Raw genomic sequence first — 14078 nt, forward strand, 5'->3', positions numbered from 1 at the left:
ATTCATTGTTTATTCATCCATGTCGTACATTATTGGTCAGAGACCAGTCCATAGAACTTGTCAAATAATAATAAGACATTTCAATATAATTGATTTACATTATTTTACAAACTATCACCCAAGTATTCATTAATATGATAATACATTTTGTTACACAAAAAATTAAATAGTTCATTTTTGAAATTTCGTATGTTTTTGATATTCTTCAAATAACTTGGGAGCTTATTAAACAACTTAGCGGACATAGGAAGAACACTTCTTTTGGTGCACGCATAGTTTTGGTATGCTGTGAATATGTTATTCTTTTGTCGTGTGTTGTATGAATGTACATCGTCAACATGAAGAAAACTACTTTCATTTCTCTTTACATATATGATACTTTTGTATATGTACAGACAAGGCACAGTTAAAATTTTATTTGACTGAAAGACCCTTTTGCATGAGGACCTTGGTGATAGATTAAAAATAGATCTTATTGCCTTTTTCTGTAGACGAAAAGTAGTAACACTGGAATAGGAGACTCCCCAGAAAATTATTCCGTAATTTAACAATGATTGAAACTTACCATAGTACAATAACAGCAAAGTTTCTTTTGACACTGAACCACGTAGTCTATAAATGACAAAACAGATACGACTTAATTTGCTGTTTAGCTCAGTAATATGTGCATCCCATGTAAGCCTATTGCTTATTGTTACACCTAAAAATTTAGTGGATTTTGAATAGTCTACATCAGTTGAATTTATCACAATGGGTGGTACTGTTCGAGGTGTACATGAGTAATGATAATTTAGTGCTTTTGTTTTCTTTGCATTTATCAGCAGTTGATTCTGAGATGTCCATTTTATCAAACGCTCCACAGTTTGTTTTAATTTACTTTCTAGTTCAACTGTATTGTCCGCTGTTACTATGACATTTACATCGTCAGCATATAGTACAATCTGTTGGGGATACATATATTGAACAAGATCATTTATGTAAAATAAAAAAAGAATTGGCCCAAGAATTGAGCCTTGAGGAACACCAGCAGAGATAGTAGCAGTTGTGGATGAAAATGTGACTTGTTTATTGTTAATTATTTTTTGTATTTTTACTACTTGTTTTCTGTTTGTCAGGTACGAGCGAAACCATTCATGTACTACACCCCTAATACCATATTTCTGGAGTTTTGCCAGTAGAAGAGAATGTTGAACACTGTCGAATGCCTTGGAGAAATCAACAAATAAACCTACTGCATATTTTCCCTTATCAAGTACTGTAGAAACCTCTTTAATAAAGTTAAACAACGCTGTATCAATTGATTTGTTTTTTTGGAAACCATGTTGAGAAGACGAGATTAGGTTATGGCAGGATATAAAATTTCTCAAGCGCGATAACATTAGTGATTCAAAAATCTTCGAGAAAACAGACAAAATAGAAACAGGCCTATAGTTTTGAACATCATAAGTATTTCCTTTTTTGTGCAAAGGTATAACTTTTGCAGTCTTCAATCTGTCGGGGAAAACGCCTGATTCAAATGATACATTTACAAGAAAGCATAGTTGTTTCACTATTAAATGCGCACTCTTTTTTATAATTAGGGATGGGACTTCATCTATACCTGCAGAACGGGTACTAGAAAGCCTTTTGATACAGTCCAACAATTCTTCTTCAGTTACCGGAGTTACATACATACTATGTTTGTTGCATGGAATATTTGACTCTACAGCGAGATCCAACTTTCCAGGTGGTAAATTCGTATTAAGAAAATACTGATTAAAGACTTCAGTAATGGCAACAGGATCAGCAAAAGAATTATTTCCATAATTAACTTGTGATATTTCACGCATTGGAACAGTCTTTGATGAATTGTTTATTACGTTCCACGCACCTTTCATTTTGTTTTTATATCCGTGTATTATAGTGTCATTGTGGATTCTTTTGGCTGTTCGAATAACATTCTGATATATTCTTTTGTATGTTTTTATATGGGAAATAACTTTAGCTGGTAAATTAACACAGGTTTTCTTAAGTTTATGATAATATATAAGCTTTTGCTTTGAAACTTTTATTCCTTGCGTGACCCACTTTTTCATGTTATTAAGATCTTTCCGTAACTGTAATGGAAATGCTATGTTAAAATTATGTAAGAAAACATCAACAAAATAATTGAATTTGTCATTAGCACTAGGTAAGTCGTACAAGGGATTCCAAGACTCACGAGATAATAGAAAACAAAAATAATTTATATTTTCCGTTGAAAATAATCTGGTTGTTCTCGTTATCGGTTTCGGACTTCCCTTCACTATTCTCTCGGTAGGTATTCTACAATAAATGGCTTCATGATCAGAAAATCCAAGTTCAGTAACTTCAAACAAACATTTAAGATTATTTTTTGGAATAATAATTTGGTCGATAGCTGTCTTTCCTTGACGAGTAGGTACGTTAATAATAGTTTGTAGTTCATATAAATTTAACATATCTTGAAACTTAGATTTATCAGTTGAATTCTTTAACCAATCTATGTTTATATCCCCACAGATAACTACACTACTAAATTTTCTACGTAAGTTCGCTAGAAGTTTCTCAAAATTTTTAAAGAAAATTCCTAAATCACCAGAAGGGGTCCTATAGATACACACAATACAAATATTTAACTCTTGAAGTTTTGATGCGACTACCTCACAATGCATTTCGACGCAAAAATTCCGAACGTCAATCTCAGTTGCATGTATATAAGAGCGAGCAAAAATTGCGACACCACCTCGACTTTTTATTGTACGAGAGTAGTGAGTAATAATATTAAAACCGTTTAAACTAACCATATTAACGATATTTGCATCTAACCAGTGCTCACATATACAAAGAAGCTGTACATTTGAGAAGTCGCTTTCCAACAATACCTCCAGAAGATCAATTTTGTTTCCTAAACCTTGCACATTATGAAAAAGAAGGTGTAAAGAGTCAGTATTTCCTACCATAAAAAATCATCGGACAACATCTTACGCATTCTCTTCCGTCGTTCTATCTTTTGAGCATTTTCAGTTATTACCTTCTTCTGCTTTATAGATTGAACTACTTGCCCTTTGTATTAAGCTAATCCTATCAATATGATCTACTCCTACACTACCACACTCTACGTTAATATTGGAGTATGTATCAAGGGTCTTGCATACGTTATTGCTACTGTCTCTTACTACAGGTGCTAGACTTTCATTATTGTCTAACGATGCTTGCCATGGTAAAGGGATGACGCTTGTCGAGACTACAGATGATGATTCTACAAGTTCAGCAAATTTATTACACATTGAACGTTTTCCAGTGTTGTTCAAATGTAGTCCGTGCGTAGTAAAATTATCCCTTTCCATAGAGCCCAAATCAACGTACCTTACATTACAATAACCTTTGCATATTTTGGAAATTTTGCTGTTTGTTTGTTTTAAATGTACATTAACACAGGAGTTACCGTCTAAGTCATGTCTATGTGGAATACCTGCTACAATTACGTTAGTGTTATTTAACATATTTAGACACTTGTACAGATTTACCACAGCTTTGTTACCCTCACCACGTGCAACATCGTTCCCCCCGCCAATGATTATTAGTGTGTCTTTCATACTCATATCCTTGCATAGTGAACCACAGTCTCTCATTGTTTCACTCATGGTGGCACCCGGCTTCGTGATACATGACACTTCATAACTGTTACTTAATACGTCTTTTAACAGAACCGCTGTGTTTCTGGCATGACTGTCCCCTAGAATTAATATTTTCTTATTTCCACTTTGTTTGCTATTCTTCTGTCTAGGGTGACGTTTTTCCTCATGCATTGTTTTCATAGGTATGTGTACCGTTTCTTGTTTGCCTTGCACACTTTTTACTTTTCGATTTTGATTTGTTGTCACTTCGATGTCCAGTAGCTCATACCGGTTTTTCACTGGAATTGAGTATTTGGTTTTCAACACATCCTTTGTTTTGGCCTCACTATTTTTCAATCTTTTAGTTTTATTTACATTACTGCTACTACATGCTGCCTGCGACTTCACTTCTTGAGTAACACCTTGCACTGCAAACTTAACCTGTTCACTTACTTGTTTTACATTAAATCGTAGTTCAGCATTTTCGGTTTTCAAATAATCCACTTCACTTTTTAAGGCACACAACTCTTCATACAATATACTCAAAATTTCAGATGAAGTACACTCACATTTATCACTTTCTTTAATAGGCCTACCTCGATTGTCATTTGTTTCTGTTGAATTTAAAGCTCGCATATTTTCTGGGCTGAAATGCGCAACAACTTCCATTTTATTTTATTCTAGCAGTGTTAAGTCTTACAAGAGAGTTTACAAAATAAACTATACAGAATAAACTATAGGAATATTATTCCTAAACCTATAGGAAACAACACCTTCACCACCACCTCTCACATCAACCACCACCGCGTAAAATAGAGAGAGAGAGAGATTGCCTAAATGTGTCCTTGCACTTCGCGTTATTCTGTTATTTGTCAACAAAGTATTGCATTCTAATTTCTTGGAACTTGAGTTATTTTGTATCATATAGACAACGAATAGACCCATCGAAATCTTAGACCCTCTATAGACCAGATTCGAATATTTGCATCTTCTAATCTATTGAAAATAGGACACATTTCTTACTCGGGAATAACCTATCATACCACTGTTGTAATAGAGGTGTTTCCAATAAGAATTATTGTATATTCTTCTGTCACATTGATTGTTATCGAAAGAAGAAAATCTTTAAGGCAAAAGACAGGATAATCCATTACAATTACGAGTTGCCCAGTGAACCACGAAAGGCATGTAAACTAAGGCGTGGATTTCGTATATCATGAAAAATCCTGGAATAAGCATGAATTTCGTTATCAAACCTAATTAGAAAATTTTCAAATTAGTACAGATAACTTCCAAGAAAATAACAGTCGTTTTGAGTCGCAGAACGTGCTTTAGAATTATTTGAAATTTAAAAGCTGAAGGAGAGAGAGGGCTGGGGCGCGCCTTCGGTTGCGCACCGGGCAGTTCTTTTGTTGCTGTGTGGTCAATTAAAGGTTATTTTTTAATTTGATTGTAAAGAGAATCTTCCCAGGGAATGACAACTGTAAGAATTGCATTTTTCTGCATGAAAAAGTGCTGATCGATCTAAAATTTAGTACACAGATAGAGTCTAGTAAGTGCCAGATCTCAAAGGATCTGCCGAATATAGGTTAAGGGATGGTTAATAAATCGCAAAAAGCTACATAAATGTGTGTATATTCCAGCATATCTGTGGAACGCGTGGAGTGAATTTCCAAACTTAGTATACATATAAGTTAGAATCTGAAAACAAATATATTGGGGATAAGACACCCGTAGCACTCCTACTAGGTGGAAAAAAGGTATGTGAAATAATGAAACACAACCGATATTAGTATTGAATCCAGATTTCGGGGTTGTTAAGATAAATAGTGACACTGTCAATGCCGTACTATGGGAGCAGAACAACCCTAACACCCTTAAGAGATTGGAAGAAGTGGCAGTAAAAATAGTCGAAAATTACCAATATTAGTATCGACTTCATAGTTTCGGGCTCGCTAAGATGAATAGGGACAATCTCGATTCCATTTAAGCCCAATTCAGCCTCCATCGACTTGCAGCTTAGAAGAGGTGAAAAATGATATGTCCAAAATGACTGATATTATTATCGAATCTATATATACATATATCCTCCCCGATAAACATCACCACCTTTACGAAGACACTTATGTGTCCGGTGGGAAGGATTGCGTGCTACAATGAAATTTAGAGCTATGTCGGTGGTAGTTCACTACCAGAAGGGCCACCCCTACCGAATTGGTCTAAATGGAGTATCCAGACGAATAATGTTCTGGGAGAAGGCAGCAGTTCTCCAGTAGCCAAGTTGGCGGAAATCATAGTGATTGGTACGGCAACTTGGACATTAGTCCCAGGCGTGGTCAGAGTGACTTGAGCGGCTGGGATACTGTGAGGTGGAAGACAACGGGAAACCATCACTCTGTTTTTTACTAGTTTGCTGGCAGCAAAAAGAGAACATATTTACAATGGTTTTTCGCAGGTCAAAATATAGCTCCGGAGGTAAAATATCCCCCCATTCGGATCTCCGAAAGGGGAATGGCTTGGGAAAAACTATTGGACGAGAAGGTAATGGGGGGAAGACAGACAGAGAAAGAAAGGCAGGCAAGAACAAAAGGTTTAGGATAGGGACATGGAACGTACGTACTATGTTACAGGGAGGAAAATTAGAAAATATTAAAGAGGAAATGAAACAAAATAATCTAGATTTGGTAGGAGTTTGTTAAGTTAGATTGGAAGGTAATGGGGTGTTGCGCAGCGAAGTATATAGAATGTTTTACTCAGTAATGAAAAGGGCGGTCATAATGGCGTAGGAATAATTCTTGGAAAGCGCTTAAAGGAGAAGGTAGTGAAAGTAGAATTTATTGATGATAGAGTTATTATGTTAAGACTTAAAAGGGAAAACAAAGGATCTAGTGGTGATACAGACATAACGCACTGACGACTTCGCATGCAACTGAAGAAATAGAGGAAAATTATGAGATTAGGAATGGATCTCAACAATGCTCATCAGTCGAGCCACTATTTCTAAACATTTTTCAAAATATCTCTTAAACCACAGAATAATACTAAATAATTATTACTTATTTAAACTCTAGTCAAATGGTATATGAAATGGTTCGTCATTGCTACAAAATACGTCTTTAAATAAATGACATCGAGGCTTCAATGATGAACTGAAAAGAATATTAAAAAATATTTTATAAAAAACTCAAAAACTGATATATTTACTCTAGAATTTTGTATTTACTAGAAAATTATATATATTTATATTTTTCCATCCTTGTCCCTTACATTGCACAAATTTTTCTTCATTTATTATTCCTTCGCTCTCCTGAGATCTTAATCGACCCATCCACCCTATTAGTTTTACCTTCCTCCACCAAACTTACATTACTTTAATTCTGGAAACAGTATAATGGAACTTTCTATTCCAATATGGCATCCACCCAGGACGCTTCACAGCTACCTTTCTGTTCTTTAATTTTTCTCTTTTCTCCATTCCTCTTCCGCTCCCTATCTGATGACGAGCTTAGCGAAAGGGCTTATGGTATACCTTTTTCAGTGAGCATGATTAAGATTACACTGTATACGAGAAAGAAAAGACTTACCTTCCAGAAGCCAATAAATGTTCCTTTTTAGCATTAGAGTGGAAGCTTGTGACTCCAGCACTATGCGCTCTGCTTGTAATTCGTGAAGTAACATTGTTTTCTCTTACATCAAATATTCGTAATTTGCAGTCATCGCCACCTATGTAGTGAATAATAAATGTAAGCAATGGTAACAGAACAGTGTTGCAAGTTAAGTGAAATCACAATTAAAACGTGTATATAAATAGAAAACAAACATGTGAGTTTCGTTTCACAATTGTGAAACTACTACAGATTGCCAAATTATGCGAATTCAACATTAGTGAAACATATCTATAACTCCCGGATGCAATAGATAGATAACGATAGGTGAAACTTATCAAGTAGCTAACTTCTACCACTCCTGGTCTTAGTAGAGACATAAGGAGAAGATGGAATCTTTTCTTAAGATGCTGAATCGATTTTCAAAAAACCGTTTGAGTCTATGTATTTCCACTTTTATTCTACAGTACGCTGAACCCTGAAACCTGATCAACGCTAAAACCAGAAATGGTTGATTTCTATAGCTTCCAGTTTAAACAAATCAATGAAGGAGACGGAACCTATTTTCGGGACGCTAAATCAATATCGAGAAAGCGCTTTTACTCGTTTTCCTCTTTGAAAATTAATATTAAAACCCGGAAATGCTAGGAAATTCCTACCACTTCCGGTTTTAGTAGAATGTTATTAGAGGAGATTGGACCTATTCTTGGGACGTTAAATCAATGAAAAAACGCTTCTCGGTATCTATTACGGTTTTTGTTGTATGAAGTTTAATATTGAAACCGGAAGTAGTATAAGACTTCTACCACTTCTAGCTTTAATTGTGAGTTAGCGATGGAAATGGCTATTTTCTTGAGACTCTGAATCGATCCCAAAGAACCGCTTATTGCTATATATTACCGTTTTGTTGTATGGTGATCAACGTTGAAACCAGAAGTAGTACTAACTTGCCACTTCCGGTGTTAATAGAGCAATGCAGGTTTCGGTACCGTTTGAGAAAATACAATTTTATGTTGGGTTATCAACACTATTAATCTTATGGTATCGTAGAATATCCCAATCTATGTCCCCTTGCGTTTTTTGTTCATTGATTTAAAAGTTACAAGGGCGTGTCAAAATAAATGCTCCAATATATGTTAACAAATGGCCGAAATTTTGAAATGACCCTTCCCCGTTTATTTGAATGGTTCAAAATTTTTTTCTTGGGTGGACAAAAGTGGACAAAAATTAGGTAAAATTCTGAGCAAGTTAAAATTCGAATTTGAAGATTTAGCACTGCAGGTGATCGAAATGGCCGAAATTGTGAAATGGTCCTCCTTTGTTAATTTGAATGGTACATTTTTTTTTCTTGGGTGGACAAAAGTGAACAAAATTCTGATCAAATTAAAATTCGAATTTGAAGATGTCGCACTACAACTAAATGAACCCAGATTTTTCTTTTGGTATTCTTATACTGCTACGGACCACCAATTTCAAATCCACAATCACACACAACAGTAACAAATTTAACTTCCGAGATGGGTGACGTGGAAATTTTGTTGTAGATGATTTGACACCGATATTTATATTTTCTTCCAAAAAGGTGACAGTCATGCATCATTGCCGGGAGGATGAGTCACTCACCCTTTTCTTACTGTCCTTTCGCATGACCTTGGAAGATATTCTAAACTGACAACAATGAACCATTTAAAGATCTTGAATCTCTTTATATTAGAAACTGAAATTCCATTTATGAGGAAAATTGTTGGACATTAAAAAAATACCAATTTAGTAGTTTCTTTAAATATGCATTTATATGCAGTAACTACATAAACATGCATTAACCTTCGAAATATGCAAATATATGCACTATAAAACTTTGCTTTTTTACCCCAAAACACCTAAAACGAATTTCTGTTTATAGAGCGTATCAATATCACATCAGGAAAAATACATGCGAATATGCAAAAATCCGAAGTCTAGTGATAAGTTAGTGGGTGATCCTGGGTCCAGTTCCGGATGGAGACACACAACCCTGGAAAGAAATAAGTAGTGTCTCAGGTCATATTCTAATAGTATATTTCACCATGTATGGTTTCGGTATTGCATAAAGTAATAACAGTATTCTGATAAGTGATACAGAGAAAATGTGTTGGCGTGGGAGGCCCGGGTTTGATTCCCAGCGGAAGCTCATGTGGTTCGGATTCCACGTTAATCAGTAGGTCAACGTCTCATATAGTCTCGCTGCTGAACGAGACGTTAAACTCAAAATCAACTCAACAGAGAAATGCGAAATTGTGTGATCGATAAGTAAAAGTACAATAAGAACAGTACAGCAAAATGGTAAATGATATAGGAAAAAGGAGATTGATTTTGTAGTTACTGTAAAAGCAGTAACAGAATTTAAGTTAACCCTTTATACAGCTGCTTTAGTTTATTGTAATAGCTGAGATTGTACTACTATTGAACGAAGTATGTGACATGACGTTTGTTAGACTTGAGTAACTGCAGGGTACTTGCATGTGCTTGTTGAGTTCTACAACTAACCTTATCTGGTGTTCTAGGTCAATAGCGAAATGTGTAATGCAGATGGAGAGTGATCTTTTCAAGTTAATTTGCTAATTTGCTACTTTGTCTACCACGTTTGGCGTGTCATATATTCGATTAAATTCTGTTGTTTCCTGACATTATTAATACTAAAACTTATAAATAGTTTGTCTGTTTTGTAAGATTTTTTTTTTTTAATTCGTCTATAACTGCATACAGAACATCACATAATGGATACATTTGAGGTATCCTGGTAGGAGCTCTTTGGTTCGGATTCCACGTTAATCAGTAGGTAAAGGCCCCATATAGCCTCGCTGCTGAACGGGACGTTAAACTCGAACTCAACTCATCTCAACCTTCACTAATAATACTAATACTAATGCTAATAATAATGACAGCAATAGTATCTTCACTCTCTTTTCCGATACAACACTTCAATTATTTGCCATTGTGCTAAGACCTGTGACTCAACTCTCTTAGAAAAGAGATAAAGTGCAGAAGGGTCAATGGTGCTCATCATGATTTCGAATGATTATCCGGTACTTTCTATTGTACATGTTTCTAATCCCGAAGTGATTCGGAGCTCACGTAAATAACAGTCTCGTCCTTCATAACCTCAATATTGCATAAGGACGTGTTAGAACGTTTCTAGCAAGTACATCTATCATGAAACCAACAACTTTGCTACAATAGCCTCAGGTACTTACCAGAAAACCGGAGTTGCTGCAATGACCATAACGCCCATTTAATTTTTAATAGAAACAAGAACACATCATTGTAACAGGTCATATTTGAGGAGTTCAGAATTAAAGTAATCGGCCAACCAACCTAGAAGCAAAAGTTGCTGATATTAATTTTGCAGTGAAACAAAACAAACATATATATGATGAACAACACTGGAAACATACAAGAAATTAGAACTTGAATAACTTGAATAAGAATACATCTAATAATAGATTGAAAGTTTTTCTCGTTTCATTAAAATTACTGTTTCAATCAAGAACATTCCACTTTTACAGACATGCAACTCAGTCCTACTTCCTGAATTAATAGTAAGCACTTACGCTAGAGAAACTATTTTAAAGCAACATTTGCTTTTCTCTACTAAAATATATGCTTAAATCTATAACAATCTGGACTTTTATTAAAGTCGAAGTGTAACAATCCTTATTTATTGTAATATTTTTCAAGACTCGGAAAGTTCGTGAGATCTTTTTGAAATTATCGATAATCTTCAGAGTATTAAAAACATAATATCAACTTTGGAAAATCACACGATGAGGTAAAAGACAATCTCTACCATTCGGCACCATCGAATAAATTAGTAACTCTTCCCTCACAACATAATTTGTAATTTTAACTAAAGAACAGATTTTTCAATAATATGTTAACTAGGAAGCAGATTTTTCTTCTTTTTCCTGTTGTATAGGAAATTGATCCTACTCGGTAAAAGTGACAAACACAAGATTATGATATAATCTGTAAAACTTATTTGACATAAAAATGCATGGGAGTTTTGCTTAGGACAGCAAGAGGAGTTGATGTGTTAGAAAACGCTGTCGCTGTCGTATGGAAAAGCAAGAAAAAACTAAAGGGTTCGAAAATACTTGTAACGGAGCCCTCACCAAGAATAGACAGAAACTGCTTAGGTGTGCGAAGGAAAAGTTTGGGATACGGAATTGTTGGACTTCCGATGGACGAATTGTAATTTTATGTGGACGGCAGAAATACACAGTTAGCAATGCAGATGAACTTTCCATGATTCAGATGGGAGAGGAACAAACTTAAACAGTGTGGAGTGCATATGTCTTAGTAGACTTTAAGCACAAAGTTTGAGCCAAACCTTTTTCATTAAAAAAAAAAAATTAAAAAAATCTAGAGACGATGGTAGTGAGGAGGACAGAGGGTGTAGTATAAATTGCGTACAATGGAGTGGGAAGATGGATGTACTATGTGTCAATGTTTGTTTGTGTCTTTGTCAATGTGTGTTCTTTGGGTGTTTATATATATTCTTTTATGTGAGTTTCTTGATACCTCAATGTTTTTACCCATTAGTGTGCTAGGTTCTCAGTGTGAACTAGATATAGTACTAACATTATTATTATCAAGTGTTATTCGCAAAGTTTGTAATAGCCTCGTAAGAGTTTATGTGCTTACGTCTAACGTGAAGTTTGAAGTGTTACTGATGATAACTTATAAAGTCCGCAATGTCCCGAGATTGGTAAGTGTTGATGTTCTGTTTACTGATTTCATCTCTATCTCTCTCTCTTTCTTTCTTTCTTTTTTTACATCGTGATTTCTAAGTAGTATGGTACATGGTGATATTGATATTGAGTTAGAAACACTATTTCCCGAATGGCTGTCAAGGTTGGGTGATGTCACGGTGAATGACCTAGAAGAATCTCCCTCGCGAGACAATGGCTGTACCGTAAACCCACCCGCTCTGAGCCTCTCTCTCCAGCTGCAGAGGGTGGTTGGTAAACATCCACAAGCTATGCATATTTGTCACCTCAATGCACAGTCACTTTTGAAAAAAATAGACGAATTCAAAGCTACTTTTAACTCCTTAAACATGCATGCCATCTTAATATCGGAAAGCTGGATGAAACCATCATTGAGTAACACTTTGATCGAACTCCCAAATTATCAACTTTTGAGAGTCGATCGCACGGGGAAGGGGGCGGGAGGAGTATGTGCGTATCTACGAAATGACCTAAAAGTGAAAGTGGTGAGTCAATCGCCTAATATTTATACATGCGAGAGTGAATTCCTTATATTAGAAGTGAATTTAAACCACCAGAAGGTGCTTTTAGCAGTGGTGTATAGACCACCTAAAGCAAAATTTGACTACTTTCTAAACGAGATATCTAAATACATTCCTGTATACCAACATATCATGGTTTTTGGGGATACGAATTATGACTTACTTTCGATGAAAGATGAGTGTAAAAAGTACAAAGAATCCCTTCTCTCACTCAACCTTTCACTGTGTGCGTTGAAGGCAACGCACCATACAATCACCAATAGTGAAAGCCTCCTAGACCATATTATAACTGCAGACCCCTCTAGAATTGTCAGTCATGGGCAATTTCCTGCCCCCGGCTTTTCACGTCATGATTTAATATACGCTAGCTATTCACTAAAAGTTCCTAAATATAGACCTAAAATCTCCACTTTTAGAAATTTAAAACACATAAATGATGAAGCATTAGAAAGGGACGCAGCGCAAATACCTTGGAATGACATTCTAATTATACCTTCCACTGAAGGCAAGCTAGAATTATTCAATAGCTTTATTCACACTCTCCTCAATAAACATGCACCTAAAAAAACCAAAAGATTTAAAAAACCTGCTAACCCATGGATCACACCAGACATTTTGCAGCTCATGAAAGAACGAGACTTGGCATATCAGAAATTTAAATGGTCCAGGAAAATTAATCCTAGTGATTCTGCCAATACTTTTGAAGAATATAGAATCCTCAGAAATAAATGTACACAAAAAGTTCGAACTGCTAAAATTAGATTTGCGGCTGATCTATGCACTCAAAGTAATAACCCCAAATATCTTTGGAATAAGTTGCGCATGTTCGGTATAGGAAACCGTCAGACTGACGTACAATCTATACACATTCCGCTTAACGAACTAAACGATCACTTTGCTCAGGTCCCTACTATAGACGATGTTACAAAAGAATCTACTATGAAAAACATACGCGAAAACCCAAGCATCCACGAAAAATTTAAATTTAGAACGGTTTCTGTCCTAGAAATAGAGGTAGCTCTGAAAAAAATTACATCCAATTCAATAGGGGCGGATGATATCCCACTACAATTCCTTAAGAAGATCAGGAGATATATTCTGTTCCCTTTAATGGACATATATATAATTCCTCTCTACTTTCGGGTTGTTTTCCTAGCCAGTGGAAATTTTCTCTCATTCATCCCCTCAAGAAAATAGCACAACCACTAACGGCGAACGATTATAGACCAATAAACGTGACACCGTGTATTTCGAAAGTTTTGGAGCATATTGTATTAAATCAAATGTCTGATTTTATAACTTCCCATGATCTCTTATGTCCATATCAATCTGGCTTTAAAAAAGGACACTCCACACATACGGCTCTTATAAAAATTACAGATGACATTAGAGAAAGCATAGATAAGAAACAACTCAAAATACTGTTGTTTCTCTAAAGCATTCCAGTCGGTCGATCACGAAATTCTTCTAACAAAACTTAAGTCACTCATTCATTTCACAGATACGTCGGTTAAATGGTTTCGTTCGTACATTCAGAACAGATATCAGCGTGTTTCTGTTCTGGAC

At 35.4% G+C, this 14078-nt stretch overlaps 1 protein-coding gene across 2 annotated transcripts in view; it reads right to left on the reverse strand.

The window, feature by feature from the left end:
* LOC145683845 (uncharacterized) overlaps positions 1–14078 on the reverse strand; it is a 445184-nt gene that overhangs the window by 412622 nt on the left and 18484 nt on the right. For both annotated transcript variants that reach the window (XR_014131197.1, XR_014131198.1), the window contains exons 3-4: positions 10456–10576; positions 7202–7340 (exon numbers count right to left, since the gene is read on the reverse strand). The gene's annotated coding sequence lies outside the window, so the exon portion shown is untranslated. The remainder of the gene's footprint in view (positions 1–7201; positions 7341–10455; positions 10577–14078) is intronic.

The sequence above is a fragment of the Thermobia domestica genome, chromosome 4 (assembly GCF_964235325.1).
Source record: "Thermobia domestica chromosome 4, izTheDome1.hap1.1, whole genome shotgun sequence".
Classification (NCBI taxonomy): Eukaryota; Metazoa; Arthropoda; class Insecta; order Zygentoma; family Lepismatidae; genus Thermobia; species Thermobia domestica.